A 19,947-nucleotide genomic window follows, 5' to 3' on the forward strand; every position below is an offset into this window, starting at 1 on the left:
CACACACGTAAAATGTTCTTGGCTAAAAAGGCATCTCCAGAGGAAAAAGTATAAGAAGCCCTGGACAATATTTCCCAAAGTGGATCATGATACTATACCTGGGGAGCACTGGAATGAGGAAAGGAGACAATAGTATCTCAGGGTATAACTGGGGGAACTTTCTGCTTCTAAAAAAAGTGGATTTTTATGGGCCATTTAAATCATTTTTTTCTGGGAAAGGGAGGGTAAGCCAAATAAATTTGGGAACTCTGTTGTAGAAGCAAATAGTAATATAAAAGAGACAATGATAATGAACAAACTTAACTTCCAAATTATTGTGGATTCTAAGACTATTCTAAAAGAATCAGAGGCTATTCAAAGAAATGACTGACTCTAGAACTGGGACTAAAAAAGTATAAAATTGGCATCTAATTCTGCCAGAAAGCAAGAAAATGCAAACTGAAAGAAGAGGACATGTCAAAAACTTATATTCAAGCTTGAGGAAATTCTCACTGGCTAAGCCTGGAAATAAGTGACAATAAGATAAAATCTACTAAGTAAAATAGAAAGCTGAGTCCAGTCCCAGCACCATTGCTGATCCCTTGTTTCCTGGGGACATTCCCGTCCTAATCCCCTCCAACAAGAGTAAATGGGGCCTCCTTTCCAGCTTTCCCTCAACCTCCTTCTGGGTTCCAGTGACATCACTGTTCATCTGCCCTTTGGGGTCATCCAGGTTTGTGTCAGGGAGGGAATAGGGAACCTCATGCCTTAATCCCTTCCACCAAATGCAAATAGGGATGTCTTTTGGGTCTTTTCTCAGCCTCCTTCAAGGTCATTACTAAACACTCTCCCTCCTCCCCTCCTTCCCATTAGTCCTCCTTTCCCCAAATTAATATCAATTTATATTTATTATAGATATTATATCTATTTATTATATCATAGACTTCCTGGCAGGTTGAATCCACAACTTCTTTCTCTTAGAAAATATACAAATGAACAAATCAATAAACTAGTATGCAATATTTTTATCATACTTAGACAACCTTGCTAGTTTAAAAAATAATCTCTAAAAAGATATACCTCGAGCCACATTTTATACATACAATTCAATAGATCACTTTATTGAACACCCTGATACTCCAGCACTCCAAACCACTAAATGCAAAGATCAATAGGGAAGCTAAAGAAGATATCAACTGTGGGGGATATGGAGAAAAATCTTGGAAAATCTCCACGTCTACCTAAATGCCTGAACCTAAAATAAGGACTTAAATATCAACACATAATGGTTTAACAATGAAAATCGAGGTCTCACTAGCCTGCGAAATTAAGAAATCTATAGATGAACAATTCAACCAACTCAAGGAACTCTTTCAGAAGATGAAAGAATTCATACAAATGGAACTGAAGGAAATAAAAACATGTTAGCAAGCCATACTAGTAGAATTACACAGGTGGAGAATCGCATAGACTAACTTGAATTCAAATTACAAGCCAGTAGTGATAAAGAAGTCAGTAAAGAAAGGAGACACAAAACACTGAAAGAAAATGTAAGGTGCTTAATGAACAAAGACAAGAGAAATAATCTTTGTATTATATAAATACCAGAAAGAGAAGAAAACAGGAAAGAGGAAGAACAAGTAGTCAGGGAGATAATAGCAGAGAACTTCCCCACCCTTTCTAAAGAAATCTCTACAAATCCAAGAGGCAAAAAAAGTGCCAAACAAAATAGACTCTAACAGAACAACACCAATACACTTAGTAATCCAAATGGCAAAAAAACAAAGTTAGAGATGGACTCTTTAAAGCATTAATGGAGAATAAAAACCTCAAGTATAAAGGAAAAAACATAAGAATCAAGACATCTTTCATTTGAAACAATCCAAGCAAGAAAAGAGTGGAATGACATATTCAAACTCATACTGAATGAAAGAAATTTTCAATCTAGAGTCCACTACCAAGTAAAACTCTCATTTGCATGGGAAGGAGGATTAAAAACATTCTCTGACAAAAAAAAAAAAAACTCGCAATATTTGCACTAGCCAAACCAACCCTAAACAAACTATCAAAGAACAATTATACCAACCAAATCTCCAATTGTAACAACAACCCTACATAATATGATGGCACAATAGCCATTTCTGTCAAATAGTTTCCTTAAAAGTCAATGGACTAAACTCTCCCATCAAAAACAGATATAGCTGTCTAGATTGAGCAAGTGTCTAATCAAATGCTTTTTATAGATGTCTATAATAATGTTCTAATGCTTTTATCCACAGAAAAGGGTGCAGAATGCTTTTGGAAGCCATGGACTCCCACTACAGTGCTCTATATAAGAAGTTTTAATGTCTTAATTTTACTGTCTATAATAACCCCTTGATCTTTTTGTCCACACTGGTACTTGAAGATATAGGTTTGTCACCCCAGTTCCATATTGCAATATTATATTATATTATACTCAGAAGACAATGCTCACCAAATAATGGCCTCACAAAAACTCTAATCTACTTATTTTCTACTTGATTATGCCTGTTAATATAATCTAATATTTATGTCCACAGGTAACAATGAAAGATTCAACTGCAAGCCAAAAACTCTGGCTACAGAGCTCATTCATTGAGTAATGTTATTGTAATTTGTTTTCAGTTTCAGGTAGTTTACCATTATACCATAATACTCATAATTTTAAATTGCTTTTAGGGAAGGAAACTGGATCCTCAAGACTTGCTAGATGATACTTTGTGGCCTGGACTCCTCTTAGAGTGCTCATTACCATAGCACTTAGTTTTCTAGACTTAGAAATTATGATTGTTGGGCCCGGAGAGATACCACAGCGGCGTTTGCCTTGCAAGCAGTCGATCCAGGACCAAAGGTGGTTGGTTCGAATACGGGTGTCCCATATGGTCCCCCGTGCCTGCCAGGAGCTATTTCTGAGTAGACAACCAGGAGTAACCCCTGAGCACCACCGGGTGTGGCCCAAAAACCAAAAAAAAAAAAAAAGAAATTATGATTGTTTTTAAGGAAGCTCTATATACAATCTAAACCACATAGCCTTTCTTCAATAAAGTTTACCCTCACCACTGATGATTGATTTAGAAAATGGAAAACCTTTACATCTAACATGCTGGCTTTATATTTTTAAGTGTTCTGACAATTTCAGCTGGGTCAACTTTTCAACTGTAACCTATGAATCGATCTTCTGTATCTATGTGTACACATGAGTGTATGTGTTGGCCATCTCAATGTCTGTCTAATGTTCATCTGTAATATACATAATGTCTATGTTGCATATTGTCCTTCCCCCTATTTTATATAACCCTTCATTCCCCCTTCATTTATCATCTTACAAATTCTTTTCCAGCCCTTCACTCCCTCACCCCTGATTTGTTATTCCCCCCCCCCATTTAATCCTTTTTACCCTCAATTCTTAACTCCTCACGAGCAAAACATTCCCCCCACCCCAGCCAGCTGCCAACCAGCTCCCAAAGTGAAAAGATAGGTCTCAGCCCAAGAAGTTGCCACTATGACTGCTGCTGATTTGCTCTCAGCAGTCCCTTTCCCCCACCTTCCTTTGCTATGGACTGTTTTTTTTGGGGGGGGGGGGTCACACCTGGCAGTTCTCAGGGGTTTCTCCTGGCTCTATGCTCAGAAATTACTCCTGGCAGGCTCGGGGGACCATACGGGATGCGAGGATTCGAACCACCGTCCTTCTGCATGAAAGACAAACTCCCTACCTCCATGCTATCTCTCCGGTCCCTGCTATGGACTGTTGCTCTCTACCAGATTCGGTTTCTGAGAAACCCCCAGCTCGAGGACATTTCCTGATATGTAACTGCTGGGAGCCATTTTTTCAGACTCCACAAGACCATATCACATGCTGAACTTGTGCTCCAGATTTTATCTCCCCTCCTCCCCTCCCCCCATTTCCAGACTATTTCAAAAGACTTAAAGAAAATATATATATCTCCTTTGAATATTTCTTTAGATGTATTTCCTTAATAGATATAACTCTTACGTAGCAGCAGTTTCCTCATTCTTTATTTTATTTTATTTTATTTTATCTATTCAGTAGGAAATTCTAGTAGATAAGTTTCTCTAATGTTCTGAGTTCATGTTAGAACTGAGTTGTCGGGATTGTTCAGCTTGTTATTTTTACCTCCATATGCATCATGTGGCATTGTTCCATTTTTACATAGGCACATTAAAATGAGGAAATTTTATGTGTGCAAAGAAGTTCTTATCTAATAGAGATAGGAACACATAGATTTTATATTGCAGTGGGGCCTTACACCCTGAACACACTTGTCATAGTGACTTGGCTTAGGCTTCAGAATTTCAGACATTGACCATTCACCTCTGAACCTTGGATCCCATCTATGGAAACAGCACAGTTTTCTACACCATCACCAGGAATCAGTCTTCTACCAAGGAAGGCCCTAATGCTGCCCTGGCATCAATTTACTTCAAAGTGGGTTCATATGACATCCTGATGACTTGGTAACAGCAACAACCTGCTTTCAGGGCAAGGTTCTCTGCACTGCCACCTAATAAAGGTGAGATGAAATCAGAAGTCACCTTGACTTAATCATAGGATCTATACACCAGGATCTCTAACTACAGAAACTTAATAGCAACAACCATGATTGTGAAGAAATTTTCCTGAGACCACAGAGTAAGACTTTGGGTTTAGACAACTTAGTATGCCTTAGTAGGTCTTATGCCAAGATGCTTAAAGCATACTGTCTTCCTGTTTTTAGGCCAAAATTTTTTCTTCTAATTTCCCTATATCTTGCTGTGCCTAGGCACACAACAACAACTGCCACACACACCATTTTTTTACAATTATTATTTTTTTAATTTTTATTTTGATCATAATGGCTTACATATCTTTCACAGTAGTATTTTAGGTACATATTAACACTGAATCAGGGGAATACCCATCACCAAATTTGTCCTCCCCCCATCCTTGTTCCCTTTCTGCAATCCATATACCCCACCATCCCTCCACCCCAGCTGCTAGAGTAGGCGGTCCCCTCTTTGTCTAGCTTACTATTAGTGATCATATATCTGTTTGGTCCTGGTACCCTCCCTTGTTTCCCACTCTATTTAAGAGGCGGAGCAAAGAAAAGCAATAGATTGGGGTACAAAATAAGAGGAAAAAAAAAGAAGTCAAATACGCTAAAAATGGGCGGAGTCCTTGCAGGGATCTCAAACTCACGGCCCCTGGGCTGCAAATGGCCCTCCTTATAACATTTTGTGGCCCTGCCCTAGAGGAATCTTTTTTTGTTTTGTTTTGTATTAGTTGTTTGGGTCACACCCCCTAATGTTCAAGGCTTACTTCTGACTTTGCACTCAAGGATCACCCCGACTTTGCCTCCCGTGGCCCGTAGGTAAATTGAGTTTGAGACCCCTGTAGAGGCTTTCAACCTTAGTTTGAGAGAGGATGTGAAAAAGGTAATTGAAACACCACAACAATACGAAAGAAATATCAAATTAAATATCCAGTGAGCACTACAGCAATAAAAACATGCACCACACAATAGTCTCGGTTCTGAAATCAAATCATGCCAGAGTGCAAAAAGAAAGAGAAAAATAAGATAAAATAAAATAAAATAATATTGGAGACATCAACTTCAATATCTACACCAAAATAAAGACGTCAAAAAAATTGATCAATCGATAAATATGTGGAAAAATGATTGTTTTGTGCTTTTTTCTTTTCTTTTCTTTTTCCCCCTGCAAAGGCACAGTAACTATTGGGGATATTATAGAGGATATTCCCTTGTCCTAGGAGATACAGGGTTTCTCCACCCCTGAAGTATACTGTCATGGGATTAACTATAGACTCCTTCCATGATCATTTACTCTCCCCTAGGTGCTTTCGTGGTGTATGGAAGACTTCTGCTTCGTCTCGTATGGTAAATTCAAACCTCTGTATCTAGAGATCTTTGTGACTGTGCAGCTCAAGGAATGGAGCTTATGATGACGTCTTTCTTTGTGGTTCTAGCAGTACTGCTTCTTCAGTGTCGTTTTAATTCATCTTCTGTAGTTAGTGGTCTTGGTCATTATGTTGCTCCTAGGATGGAGCCTGGGAAGACCCGTTCAGTTGCGATTGTCTCAGTCAGACCTCTGGAATTGGAGATCTTGTTTGTTGAACAGATCGTAGACCAAAAGCTAGGCTAGAGCTTTCTGTTGTTGTTGTTGGTGGTGGTGGTGGTGGTGGTCCCTGGATGCGTACTGTCCAGTCCTGGTTGTAACAACCAGTCATCTGTATATAGCGATCTTGGCTTTCGCACAGATCAAAGGGTGACATGTTTTCTGTTTTTGTCTTATCGTTGGCTGATGAGGAAGGACAACTTGCTCTTAGATCAAGTTGTTCCCATTTCTTCGTTGTCAGGTTATCAATTTAGAACTGGCACATGTTGGCATCAGAGCAGCATTATGAATGCCCTGGAGGGGATTTGGTTCCTGGAGCTGTTGTGGAGCACTCTGTCGTTTCTATGTCTGGGATCCAGGAGTCAAGGCTGGACGGTCAGTGTCTAGTTCCCTGGAGTCTAAGTTGTTTCCACATGACAAACGTTCAAGGTGGGAGATGTCCCTGTGTTGTAAACAAGTATGAGTTCTTATCCCCAGTAGATAAGAGCTTGTTTTTACACGTAAAATTTCCACTTTGTTTAATATGTCTTTGCAGGAAGAAGTGGTGCTACATTATATTGCTGGTGGATTTGGGGGTGGAGAGAGAAGAAAACAGACACCCGACAAAAACTAAGAATATATATGCTCACACATAACTAAAGAAAACAAAAGTTTCTTTTATAAAAAAGATTAAATAAAAAACGTAATTAAAGGAATAAAGTGGGGCTGGGAGAGATAGCACGGAGACAAGGCGTCTGTCCTTCCTGCAGAAGGGACGGTGGCTCAGATTCCGGCATCCCACATGGTCCCCGTGCCCAAGGGGCGATCTCCAAGCATAGAGCCAGGAGCACCTTCCGAGTGCCGCCAGGAGTGACCCAAAAAAAGCAAAAACAAATCAAATCAAAAAACAAAAACTAGGGGCCGGTGAGGTGGCGCTAGAGGTAAGGTGTCTGCCTTGAAAGCACTAGCCAAGGAAGGACCGCGGTTTGATCCCTGGCGTCCCATATGGTCCCCCCAAGCCAGGGGCGATTTCTGAGCACATAGCCAGGAGTAACCCCTGAGCATTAAACGGGTGTGCCCCAACCCCAAAAAACCTAAAACTAAACAAAAATAAACAAAAAAAAAAACAAAAACAAACAAAAAAAAACGAACAAGAATAAAAAAGAAAAGAAAAAAGAATTAAAAAAAAGAAAAAGGGAGAAAGTGATACAGGAGAGTACTTTATATTTGGGGAGAAACAGGATAAGAGGTAGTGTTATATAGGCCTATACTTATGGTTAAAGTATAGGCTTCCCCATTGTCTTTTGAGATTTTCTTGTGAGGTGTGGGGTCCAGGCAGGGAGGTCTTGGGTAGAGTTCTTGCAGTGGGGGTCCTTTGGAGCTAGTTCCGGTATCAAGCCACAGTCCACATTAGGGAGAGGTGATTAGGAGGGCCACACTGCATAGGTCAGTCAGGGTGTTGGTTGTATTTTCTTGCACACACACCATTTTTATTGTAATTTTTTATATCTTATCTTTTAAAATTTAAATTCCCATCTTTCTCATAGAACTGTGGAACATGAATTGCTCTAATTTACCACACATTTCGGCATTTTTATATAAAACTAAGAGAAAAGGTATAAAGAAATGATGGGAGCTAGCGGGTAGTGCGATAGGATTATTTTGGGTCCAGTGGTGGAGAAGTTGACTGTGGTGTAAAGGACCCTGAGTATATCTGAAATTCAACTATGAAGCATTCTGTAGATCACAATTGTTTCAATAAATAAATAAAACTGAGTCAAATATATTTAATTAAAATTGTGAAGGGGCAGGAATAGGACTCTTGCCATGCAAGCAACCAATACAAATTCTATCCCCAACACTACATAAAGTCCCTCAATTCCAAGAGGAGTGAACTCTGAGCATGGAGCTAGGAGTAAGTCCTGAACATTGCAAGATGAAACTCAAAAACCAAAATAATAGAAACAAAACTTTGGTAAAGAGCAGTGGCGCAGTGATAAGGCACTTGTCTTGCACACACCTGACCTAGTACAAACTGGGGTTCGATCCCCCAGAGTCCCATATGGTCCCCTAAGCCAGGAGCAATTTCTGAGTGCATAGCCAGGAGTAACCACTGAGCATCACCAGGTGTGGCCCAAAATCCAAAACAAAAAAGAAAGAAAAGAAAGAAATAACAACTATTTCATTTCAAAAATAATTCCTCACAAAGTATCTTATTCATTGCTTGGGAAGAAAGAGTAATTTTTTCAATGAATTAAAAGGCCAGGCAGGGGGCTGGAGAGATAGCATGGAGGTAAGGCATTTGCCTCGCATGCAGAAGGTCAGTGGTTCAAATCCCAGCATCCCATATGGTCCCCTGAGCACTGCCGGGTGTGAACCAAAAACCAGAGAAAAAAAAAAAGGCCAGGCAAACACCACTATAATAAAATTATAAAAATAAATTCTGAAATTATTCAAATGTATTTGTCATCTGAGAGGACATACAAACACAGCATGACTTCTATGATGTTCCTGCTGAAGAGGCATATCTGAATCAAATCAGAGGATATAGTTAAACAAAATTTGTTCTCTTTCAAAGCATTACATTTATGCAAATTAAAGAAAAATGGGAGACTGGTCCAGACAAAGGAGAATAAAATCACAATTAAATGCAATATTTATAACTCTGAACTGGACCCTTTTGTTATACAAATATTATCAGGATAACTGACAAAATTTAAATTAGATCTAAGGATTACTTGAAAACAACACTTCTATACTAATTTATTAAATTTGATTTCTGAAGATGGTTATGTAGAGGACAACCATTTTTATTTTTTGGATTTTTTGTGGTCATACCCAGCAGTGTTTGGGGGCTACACCTGATGGTACTCAACAGATAATGTGGTACTTGGTCAAATCTAGGGCCTACATTTGCCAGAACTATGTCCATTCTCTCTCTTGCATCTATATAGAGCACAATACAAGCTCATGTGTAAAAAAATCCAATATTTATAGCATAGTGTAGTTCCTAACCCAAGCATTTGTTCTCCAAAATCACATGACGTTCCTATTACCTTTCCAGAAAGCAGAAACTATAGCACTATTACAAACATTTTAAGTTGTAATAAAGGCTCACAATGTAGTTAACACATAGAAATGGTCTATAATTAAATAGCTCCCTAATAATTCCTTTACCATGTTTAGTATCTAGATACTTTCCAACTATGCAGTGGATGTACAATGCAATCTTTCTTTCTTTTTTCTCTTTTGCTATGCTGGGGATTGAACCCATGTATTCATACACTCAAGACAAGAGCATCACTACTGAGATGCATACCCAGCTTACAATACATTCAGATGGTAGCCAGGAAAAGTACAGTGCAGAACAAATGCTCATGTACCACTTCCCAGAATCTGCAGACATGTTGGGGTTACACTGCAAAGCAAAAGTTTGTACTTTGAAGTTGCAATCAGCTAATTTTACTATATGGAGACCTAGGAATAGGGCTGTAACACCTAAGTGTGTGATTTCTATATAAGGCCCCAGTTTCATCTCTCAGCACTTACCCCCAAAAAAGTAAAATAGGAAGATCATTCTGAATCATCTTTCACACCCAAATTTACTAGGACTCTCTGGGATTAATAAAGCTAAAAAGGGCAGGGGAAGAAGCTCAACAGACTGCAGCACACGCTTTGTATGCAGAAGGCCTGGATTTGATTGCCTGTAAGGCATGATCCCCTAAACACTGACAGAAGTAGCCTCCGAGCACAGTTATATGTAGCCTGAATTTGAGGCTACATATTCTGAAGGAATGATAATCTCTTACTCGGTAGAATGCTCCCCCTCTTTTTTTTTTTTTTTTTTTTTTTTGGTTTTTGGGCCACACCCGGCGGTGCTCAGGGGTTACTCCTGGCTGTCTGCTCAGAAATAGCTCCTGGCAGGCACGGGGGACCATATGGGACACCGGGCCTCTTTTTTTTTTTTTTTTTTTCTTTTGACTCTGGCGATTGTACAAGGAACCTTGCTATGCTGGTCCTTTTTCAATACCATAATTAAACCCATATAGTATTATACCACACTCTCTATGGCCTTTGACCTTCATTTGAAATTCTATTCATATACATAGAATATACAACCACTGTATATTCTACACTGTACATTTCTAAACTGCACATGCCCACCATTGCCCCTGACAAATACAAGTGCTTCCTGGAAATAAACAAGAACAACAAAAAATACCCTCCCACTCAAACACTTCCTCTCTTGGAAGTTTGGACAACACAAACGACAAAATTTTAAGTTATTCTAATCCATTTGATAGTCTAAAATGGGCAGCTTTGGACAAATACCTCTACCGCGCGCGCGCACACACACACACACACACACACACACACACACACACACACACACACACGGAAGAAATTAGATTGTAATTGTTGATACCAAGTTGCTGGTTGTGTGGTTGTTTGTAAACATTTACATGGTCTACATTCTGGGGGCGATCTTAGTATTCTTTGGATGGCTCAGAAAACCCCTTCATGTTTTGAAAAGCGAGGTTCCCCAGCCAAACGCTTTGCCTGCCAAGGAGCCAGTTCCTTTCCTAAGGAGTGTCTCCCGGGACACTTCAAGCACAGTGCGGGGAAACAAATGATCTTAAGTTTCGGTTTCTGTAGAAAGTAGCCATTGTCACAGTCACCGAGCCGAGCCGAGGCCGGAGAGTCGGGGTGCGTGTGGGATTGGGGCGAGGTTGCACCCACCTGGGCGATTGGATGTCTGCAACAAAAAGGCAGTTGGAAAGGGGGTTGGGGTTGGGGGTTCACCTCCGAAACCACTAGCCGGGTGCAAACTGGGCCAGGGGACTCGCTTCCTCCCCACCAGGCTCCTTTATTTAGCACTGGGCTGCTGGGAACCTAACGAGGCCTCCGCGGGTTCGGGGTTCCTCACTCACCCTCCTGGGTGCACCCTGCAGAAAGCTTGGGCGGCGGCCGGGGGAGCAGAGCCAGCGGGCTCCGCGGGTACTCCGGGGATGGTGGGGTTCACAAAGCGGGTGCACCTCACACAGACGCGTCCCCCAGCATCGAGGTGCTGTTCTCCAGGTCCGATGCCCCGATGAACTTTTTTGCTTTCTTTAAAGAAGGAGAGCTGCTCATACGGGAAGTTGAGGAACACACTCAGATTAACTGCTCCAATAGCAGCCAACAGGATCTACGTTGGCCTGTCACTTCAGTTAGTTATTTTCGCTTTCGATTTTTCAAATGTTTACATGTTTTTAAGAGACGCCATGCCACCAATATTCCTGAGGTTTCCATCAACGCTGATTTTAGGACTCATTTTTAAATGCCGCCGAGTGTGTTATGTTTGGACACGCTGTGCAGTACATGGAACACAAGTCAAAAGGGAGCCTTTCCGATTGTAGCTCTCCTTGAACTATATGTGTCAATGGGTCGTGGAAACAGGACCATATCTTTTTTTAATTGATAATTTTTAAATTGAATAACCGTGAAACACAGTTAGGGTTGTTCATGATTGAGTTTCAGTCAGAATTCCAGCCTTCATCTCTTCCCTAGTGCACACTTCCTACCACCAATCAATGTTCCCAACTTCCTTCCCTCTCTTGCCCCCTCCAGCCTGTCTCTGTCTCTCTCTCCCTCCCTCCTCTCTCCCTCCCTCCTCTCTCCCTCCCTCCTCTCTCTCTCCCTCCTCTCTCTCTCTCCCTCCTCTCTCTTCTCTCTCTCTCTTCTCTCTCTCTCTCTCTCTCTCTCTCTCTCTCTCTCTCTCTCTCTCTCTCTCTCTCTCTCTCTCTCTCCTTTTCTCTCTCCCCCTGCCTATCTCTCTCCCCCTCCCTATCTCTGTTTCTCCTCTCCTTTTTTTTTTAAAAAAAACTTGATTGATTGATTGATTGATTGGTTTTTGGGCCACACCCAGCTGTGCTCAGGGGTTACTCCTTGCTCTGCACTCACAAATCGCCCCTGGCAGGCTGGGGGACCATATGGGATGACATATGGGAATCCAACCTAGTCCCTCCCGGGTTGGCAGCATGCAAGGCAAATGCCCTACCGCTGTGCTATCACTCTTTCTCTCCCTTTCTCCCTCTTTCTCCCGTTTTTCTTTTAGACAGTGTGGTTTGCAATATTGTTACTGAAGAGGTATATATCATGCATATCACTTTATATTCTTCCAGCACCCAGTTCTTATTCAGAGTGGTCATTTCAAACTATCATTGTTATAGAGGTTCTTTCTCTGCCCTAAATACACCTCCTACCTCTATGGGGCAAGCTTTCTACCATGAACTGGTCTTCCTCATCCTTGTCTCTATTGTCTTTGTCTTTTTATATTGCCATACTATCTATTTTTAATATCCCACAAATGAGTGCAATGCCTTTTCTACACTGTGTTTTGAGGTTGATGCTATATTCATTCCCAGGAGTGAAATTGTTGGGTTATATGAGAAAACATTTTCTAGTTGGGTTTTTTTTTTTTTTGAATGTCCATACTGTTTTCCAATTTTGAATATTTTTCCTTTTACTACTTATTCATTTCAATTTATTCTAAATAGTTTGCCCTGGTGTGCAGTGTAACAAGATAGGATGATCTCACCCACAGTTATTATTTCAATAACATAATATCTGCATGGGGTAGTTGGATGACGTTGAATTTAAAAGCCAAAGGTAATTTATTTCTCTCAGAGTTTAAATTCCTCCCGAAGTATTATAAAGAAAAATAAGTTTCACTCCCAATAAAAATAAAACAAACCAAAATTACTCTTCAAATCTCATTGGTTGGCTACTTTATAAATTGAAATTGCCTATTGGGAGGTTGACCTCAATCGGTTTTTAATCATTTGAAAAATAACTATAATTGGGTTCCAGTACTAAAACCAATGTTTAACAGGGAATGTAAAAACAACTGGTTGTTTAATTTGCCATGGTCCAACACTAGACTACTTTAAAACTACAAGGACGTGGGACTTGAGTGATAGTACGGTGGGAAAGGTTCTTGTCTTGCAGATTCAGGTTTGAGCCCTGATAAACTCATATGGTCTGCCTTTACACCATCCAGGAATAATTCCTGAGTGTAAAATCAGGAGTAACCTCTGAGCATTACTGGGTGATGCCAAAATGAAAACAATTGCTAGAACAACTGACCTGAGTTTCTACTTCTAATCTTTATTATTACTACTTTAATTACTATCATCTAATCTTAGAAAAACACCTATACTTATTAAGTAACATTATTATGTTCACTTTGCATTTGGCAAGACTAAAAAACTGACCAAAATTTAAAGAGATATACTCTTATTTTAAAATATATATATACGATTATATTACATTATTATATATTTTATTATATATGCTCAAATTCATAAATATAGTGCTTCCTGAGCCAGGAGTGACCCCTAAGCACAAACCAGATAATAGTTCTTTTTTTTTTTTTTGGTTTTTGGGTCACACCTGGCAGTGCTCAGGGATTACTCCTGGCTCTGCGCTCAGAAATCGCCCCTGGCAAGCACAGGGAACCATATGGGATGCCGGGATTCAAACCACTATCCTTCTGCATGCGAGGCAAACACGTTACCTCCATGCTATCTCTCTGGCCCCCAGGTTAATAGTTCTTAAATACTGCTTGTTATGCCAACCTCCCCAAAACAATTATTTTATTAATTTTCATTAATAATATATAATAAATAAATTTCTAAGAAAGGCACTTTGGCATTCAAAGGCAAATACAGTGCAACTCTTTTCATTTATTTTGAGAACCACAGCTAGCTGTATTAGGGGTTTACATCTTGCTCTGTGCTCAGATTTTACTTCTGGTGGGTTTTGAGGGACCGTATGCAGTGCTGGAGCTTGAAGTGGGTTAGCTACATGAAATGCAAGTGCCTTTCCTACTATACACTCACTGCAGTTCCTACACTACAGCTCTGTTTAGAAAAAGATTTTCTTTGGGAAATTTCACAATAGATCCCTCAAAACAATTCATAATGCAAGGCTGCAACGTGCCAAATAAATGACAGGAACAAAACATGCCTAAATAATTAAGGAGGACCATCACTGCCCTGAAGCTATTGAACAAGAAGCTTTCATTGAGCCTGCCTAGAGAGACAACAACTAAACTTGACACTGGTGTTCAGCATGTGCTTTGGATGATCATATCATATGTTAGATAATGAAATGTCTTTGTAAAAATTAGTTGTATGCCCAACCCAATACTTCTACTGCCCTGGCTATCTTTGTCCTTCCATCAGATTTCCTATCTATTTCCCCTACTCTTCCATGATCTAGCAATTGAATGATAAATGACTGTATCAAGGAAGGTTTGGAAGACACTAGGTAAGCATTCTACCTAGAATCATTAAGGGGTAATGCTGATAATATGATAATTATTCATATTTTATCAATATTATGTTCTATTTCAGGCAAGGGAGGGATCTACTGGAAGTACTTGAGAAACTGAGATCCCAATAATATTGATACTCAAAGGCCATACATGGTGATAGTCTGTACTCACAAAGATTATTTCACAAATTGGTGGCATTTGAGTCATGCTAAGGTTCAAACCCCAAGGCTAGCATGTGCAAGGCGTGTACTCTACACCTTTAATCTATAGCCCTTCCATGTACCTATGTATTTTATTTATTCATTTTATTAAGTTTGTTTGCTTTTCTGCTCATCTGACCTGGAAGTGATTAGGAGCTACATCATTATGTTATTATTTTATTATAATATAATATTTAATAATATAATTTTATATAAAATAATTATGTAAAATATATTAATCTTATATAAATAATATGGGGCCGGAATAGTGGTGCTAGAGGTAAGGTGTCTGCCTTGCAAGTGCTAGCCTAGGGCGGACCAAGGCGTCTCATATGGTCCCCCAAGCCAGGAGTGATTTCTGAGCGCATAGCCTGGAGTAAACCCTGAGTGTCAATGGGTGTGGCCCAAAAACAAAAACAAAAAACCAAACCAAACAAAAAATATAATGCAATAATATAATTATAATATAAATGTTATAATATTAAAAAATATTATTTTTTAATATTTAAGCACTTGATTACAAACATGTTGTAGTTGTGTTTCAGTAATAAAAAGAACACCCTCCTTCACTAGTGCAACATTCCCATCACCAATGTCCCCAATTTCCCTCCTCCTACCATTCCCCGCCTGTATTTGAGACAAGCATTCCACTTTTCTCATTCATTAACATTGTCACCATAGTTGTCAGTGTAGTTATTTCGGGGTTTTTTTGTTGTTGTTTTTGTTTGTTTGTTTGTTTTTTGGGACACACCCGGCAGTGCTCAGGGGTTACTCCTGCCTGTCTGCTCAGAAATAGCTCCTGGCAGGCACGGGGACCATATGGGACACCGGGATTTGAACCAACCACCTTTGGTCCTGGATCGGCTGCTTGCAAGGCAAACACCACTGTGCTATCTCTCCGGGCCCGTTATTTTGTTTTTCTAATGATTTAAATCTATGAAGTTCCTTGGATGTTGTTTATTAATGAAGTTGTGTATTTTTCTTTCAGATATGAATGAAAGTCTGACAGGATAAATATTCTTGGTGAAGTACTATTTGATTGGGTTATATTTAGTTATTTATTATTATTTTACTATATAAAACTATGGCCCTCAGGGTAGAATTTTATCTATTATATTAGATTGTTATCTTGGGGAGCCTCTTGTAAGCTATGTCTCTTATCGATCTTGCTGCTGTTGAGGATTTTATTTCCTTTTTTTAATCTTTATTTAAGAACCTTTATTATAACATGATTGTACTTGGGTTGCAGTCATAAAATGAACACCCCCTTTTACCAGTGCAACATTACCATCACCAATGTCCTCAATATCCCTCCCCCAAACCTGTATTTGAGACAGGCATTCTACGTCTCTCTCATATATTGCCATATATGTATATATACATATATATATATGGCAATCCATCTCTAGAAAACTGGGTACATATTCTTGTCCAATGCATATAAATTATTCTCCAGGATAGAACACATGCTGGCCCATAAAACATATCTCCATAAAGTCGAGAGGATAGAAATTGTACAAACTACCTTCTGAAATTACAAGGCAATGAAATTAGAAATGAACTACAAAGGGACAAAGAAGAAAAAATTTAACACCTGGAAATTAAACAGCTCACTACTGAACAACCAGTGGGTCAACAATGAAATCAAAGAGAAAATCAAAACATTCCTGGAAACAAATGACAATGAAGACACAAATCACCAAAATTTATGGGACACAGCAAAAGCAGTTGTAAGAGAAAACTTATTGCTTTGCAAGCATACATCAGGAAGGAAGAAGGGGTCTACATGAATAGCTTAATGACACAGCTTATAAAATTAGAAAATTATCAACAAATGAAACCAAAATTAGCTAGGCAGAAGAAAATAACAAAGCTTAGAGCAGAAATCAATGAAGTGGAAATCAAAAAGAAAAAAGAAAAGAAAAGAAAGAAAGAAAGAAAGAAAGAAAGAAAGAAAGAAAGAAAGAAAGAAAGAAAGAAAGAAAGAAAGAAAGAAAGAAAGAAAGAAAGAAAGAAAGAAAGAAAGAAAGAAAGAAAGAAAGAAAGAAAGAAAGAAAGAAAGAAAGGAATAGATAGAATGAAGGAAGGAAGGAAGGAAGGAAGGAAGGAAGGAAGGAAGGAAGGAAGGAAGGAAGGAAGGAAGGAAGGAAGGAAGGAAGGAAGGAAGGAAGGAAGGAAGGAAGGAAGGAAGGAAGGAAAGAGAAAGAAAGAAAGAAAGAAAGAAAGAAAGAAAGAAAGAAAGAAAGAAAGAAAGAAAGAAAGAAAGAAAGAAAGAAAGAAAGAAAGAAAGAAAGAAAGAAAGAAAGAAAGAAAGAAAGAAAGAGAAAGAAAGAAAGAAAGAAAGAAAGAAAGAAAGAAAGAAAGAAAGAAAGAAAGAAAGAAAGAAAGAAAGAAAGAAAGAAAGAAAGAAAGAAAGAAAGAAAGAAAGAAAGAAAGAAAGAAAGAAAGAAAGAAAGAAAGAAAAAGAAACAAGTCGAAGATCAACGAAAGCAAAACTTGGTTTTTTGAAAAAATAAACAAGATTGACAAACCACTAGCAAACCTCAGAAAGAAACGAGGAGAGAGAAATTTAATAAACTAGATTAGAAATGAAAAAGGGAAGATCACTGCAGATACTGCAGAGATTCAAAGGGTAATCAGAGACTACTTTAAGAAACTTTATGCCACAAACATGAGAACCTGGAAGAAATGGAAAAATTCTTGGACTCTTATAATCTTCCACGGTTAAACCAGGATGATCTAGCATATCTAAACAGACCCATCACTACTGAGGAAATTAAAATAATCATCAAAAGTCTTCCCAAAAACAAAAGCCCAGGCCCAGATGGATTTACTAATAAATTCTTTGTAACTTTTCAAGAGGAACTACTATCAATCCTTTTCAGGCTTTTTCATGAAATTGAAGAATCAGGAGGAACACTTTCAAATAATTTTATGAAGCTAACATCACCTTGATACCAAAACCAAACAAGAGATGCTCCAAACAAAAACAAAAACAACAACAACAACAACAAAAAACAGAACTACAGATCAATATCCCCATGAACACAGATGCAAAAATCCTCAACAAAATTCTAGTAAATAGGATCCAAGGCCTCATCAAGGTCATATACCATGACCAAGTAGATTTCATTCTAGGAATGCAAGGATGGTTTAACATACATAAATCAATCAACATAATAAACCAAAATAATTAAAAGAAAATAAAAACCATATGATCATATCAATAGATGCAGAGAAAGCATTCGATAAGGTCCAACACCCATTCTTGATGAAAACTCCCATCGAGATAGGAATGGAAAGTACTTTACTCGATATAGTCAATGCCATCTACCACAAATCAATGGCAATCTATTCTCAGAGGAGATAAATTAAAAGCCTTTCCTCTAAAATCTGGTACAAGACAAGGAGGTTTGTGGGAGACGAAGCATGATTCAAGCCATAAGTTTGCTTAGCCCCGAGCCAAAAAGAAACTCTGCAAATAAATTTAGCCCAGCACACAGAATCTGGCTTAAACCAGATTCCTTAACCTTTCCATGGAACCTGTTTTTGTAACTGCTCTCAAAAACGTAATTATAGATAGGTTTTTGTAAGGCTTAAACTGTAATCCCTATTGCTTGCACAAAAGAAAGATCTATTAAGGATTTGCTTCCCCTCCCCCCATCCTGCCAGGTTCCTCCTTATCCTTCCCGCCATCAAAATGTGTCTATGCTCCCATTGGTTAAAATCGTTGTACCTGTACAAATCTGATTGGTTTAAGTTTCAAGCCTATGTTGCTGCTCCTCCCACTGAAGCAGGGCATAAAAGCCCTCCTCTCTCCTCAATAAACCTCTTGACTGGAACCCACCTTGAGCGCTTTATTAACTTCTGCAGCTTAATTTTCTAGGTGTTCACAAAAGAGCTTAACACTTGCGAATTATTTGTATTCGCCTTCTACCTTCTGTCCTGGTTGAGAGAAAGCTGCTGGCCGGAAATCTCTCCCATTAAAGGGCTGAAGCAGAGGCGGGTACAGAGGTTGCCCTCTCTCACCACTCCTATTCAACATAGTGCTGGAAGTTCTTGCCATAACAATTAGGCAAGATAAATACATCTAGGGCATCCAGATAGGAAAGGAATAAATCAAGCTCTTACTGTGTGCAGATGATGTGATACTATATTTAGAAAACCCTAAAGACTCTACCAAAAAGGTTCTAGAAACAATAGATTTTTATAGAAAAGTTGCAGGCTACAAAATTAACTCTCAAAGATAATTTTTTTTTTTTTTTGGTTTTTGGGCCACACCCGGTAACGCTCAGGGGTTACTCCTGGCTATGCGCTCAGAAGTCGCTTCTGGCTTGGGGGACCATATGGGACACCGGGGAATCGAACCGCGGTCCGTCCAAGGCTAGCGCAGGCAAGGCAGGCACCTTACCTCTTGCGCCACCGCCCGGCCCCGATAAATTATTTTTTAACATATTCTTTTTCTTAGGCTAAAACACAATTTTAAAAAAAAATTCTATAGGGGCCAGAAAGATAGTACAGCGCTAAGGCTTTTGCCTTGCTGACCCAGGACCAACAGTGGTTCAAATCCCAGCATCCCATATGGTCCCCCATGCCTGCCAGGAGCAATTTCTGAGCACAGAGCCAGGAGTAATCCCTGAGCGCTGACAGGTGTGACCCCCCAAAAAAAATTTAAGTGAAATGCAAGATCTCATTTTTAAAAAATTTTCTATAGACATATTCAGGCACTCACTTTATTTTCTTTAACTGTACCTACTATTATTAAAATTTTAATTTGTAAATCTTAAAATTGTTTAGCACATAATTATCCATAATATTTTTCTAATTTTATACCTGTTAACATGGTTTAGTTTTTGAAAAAAATACTTTATTAATTTATCATTTACAGTAGTATAGTTTTGTGGGATTCCATTAGATTCATTAAATTAGCCTATATGTGTGATTGTCATCACCTCCACAATAAAAGTATGAGGGGGGAGAGAGAGAGAAAGAGAGAGAGAGAGAGAGAGAGAGAGAGAGAGAGAGAGAGGAGAGAGAGAGATCTGCCCCAAATATGAGATGCAAAGAAAATTTAGTAAGGAAAGAATAAGTGGTCAAAATAATTAAATATTTAATTGGTCAGAGTTAAATATGTTATCTATAGAACTGTGTTTACTTTATAGGGAGGTTTTGAAAGGGGCCCTTGGAACATTAGTGGAGGGGAGCAAGTAGTAAATGTGATATTGGAAAGATATCTCTATGAAAAGTATGATTAACAGAAAATTCCAGGTCCTCGATAAAAATACTTTTTTAAAAAGATGAAGCTGCCTTGTC

At 38.9% G+C, this 19,947-nt stretch overlaps 1 protein-coding gene across 1 annotated transcript in view; it reads right to left on the reverse strand.

The window, feature by feature from the left end:
• The window catches only part of NMI (N-myc and STAT interactor), a 36,642-nt gene extending 25,273 nt beyond the window's left edge, over positions 1-11,369 (reverse strand). The window contains exon 1 of the mRNA XM_049773015.1: positions 11,046-11,369. The gene's annotated coding sequence lies outside the window, so the exon portion shown is untranslated. The remainder of the gene's footprint in view (positions 1-11,045) is intronic.
• Between the last annotated feature and the right edge of the window lie 8,578 nt (positions 11,370-19,947).

This window comes from Suncus etruscus, chromosome 5 (genome assembly GCF_024139225.1).
Source record: "Suncus etruscus isolate mSunEtr1 chromosome 5, mSunEtr1.pri.cur, whole genome shotgun sequence".
Classification (NCBI taxonomy): domain Eukaryota; kingdom Metazoa; phylum Chordata; class Mammalia; order Eulipotyphla; family Soricidae; genus Suncus; species Suncus etruscus.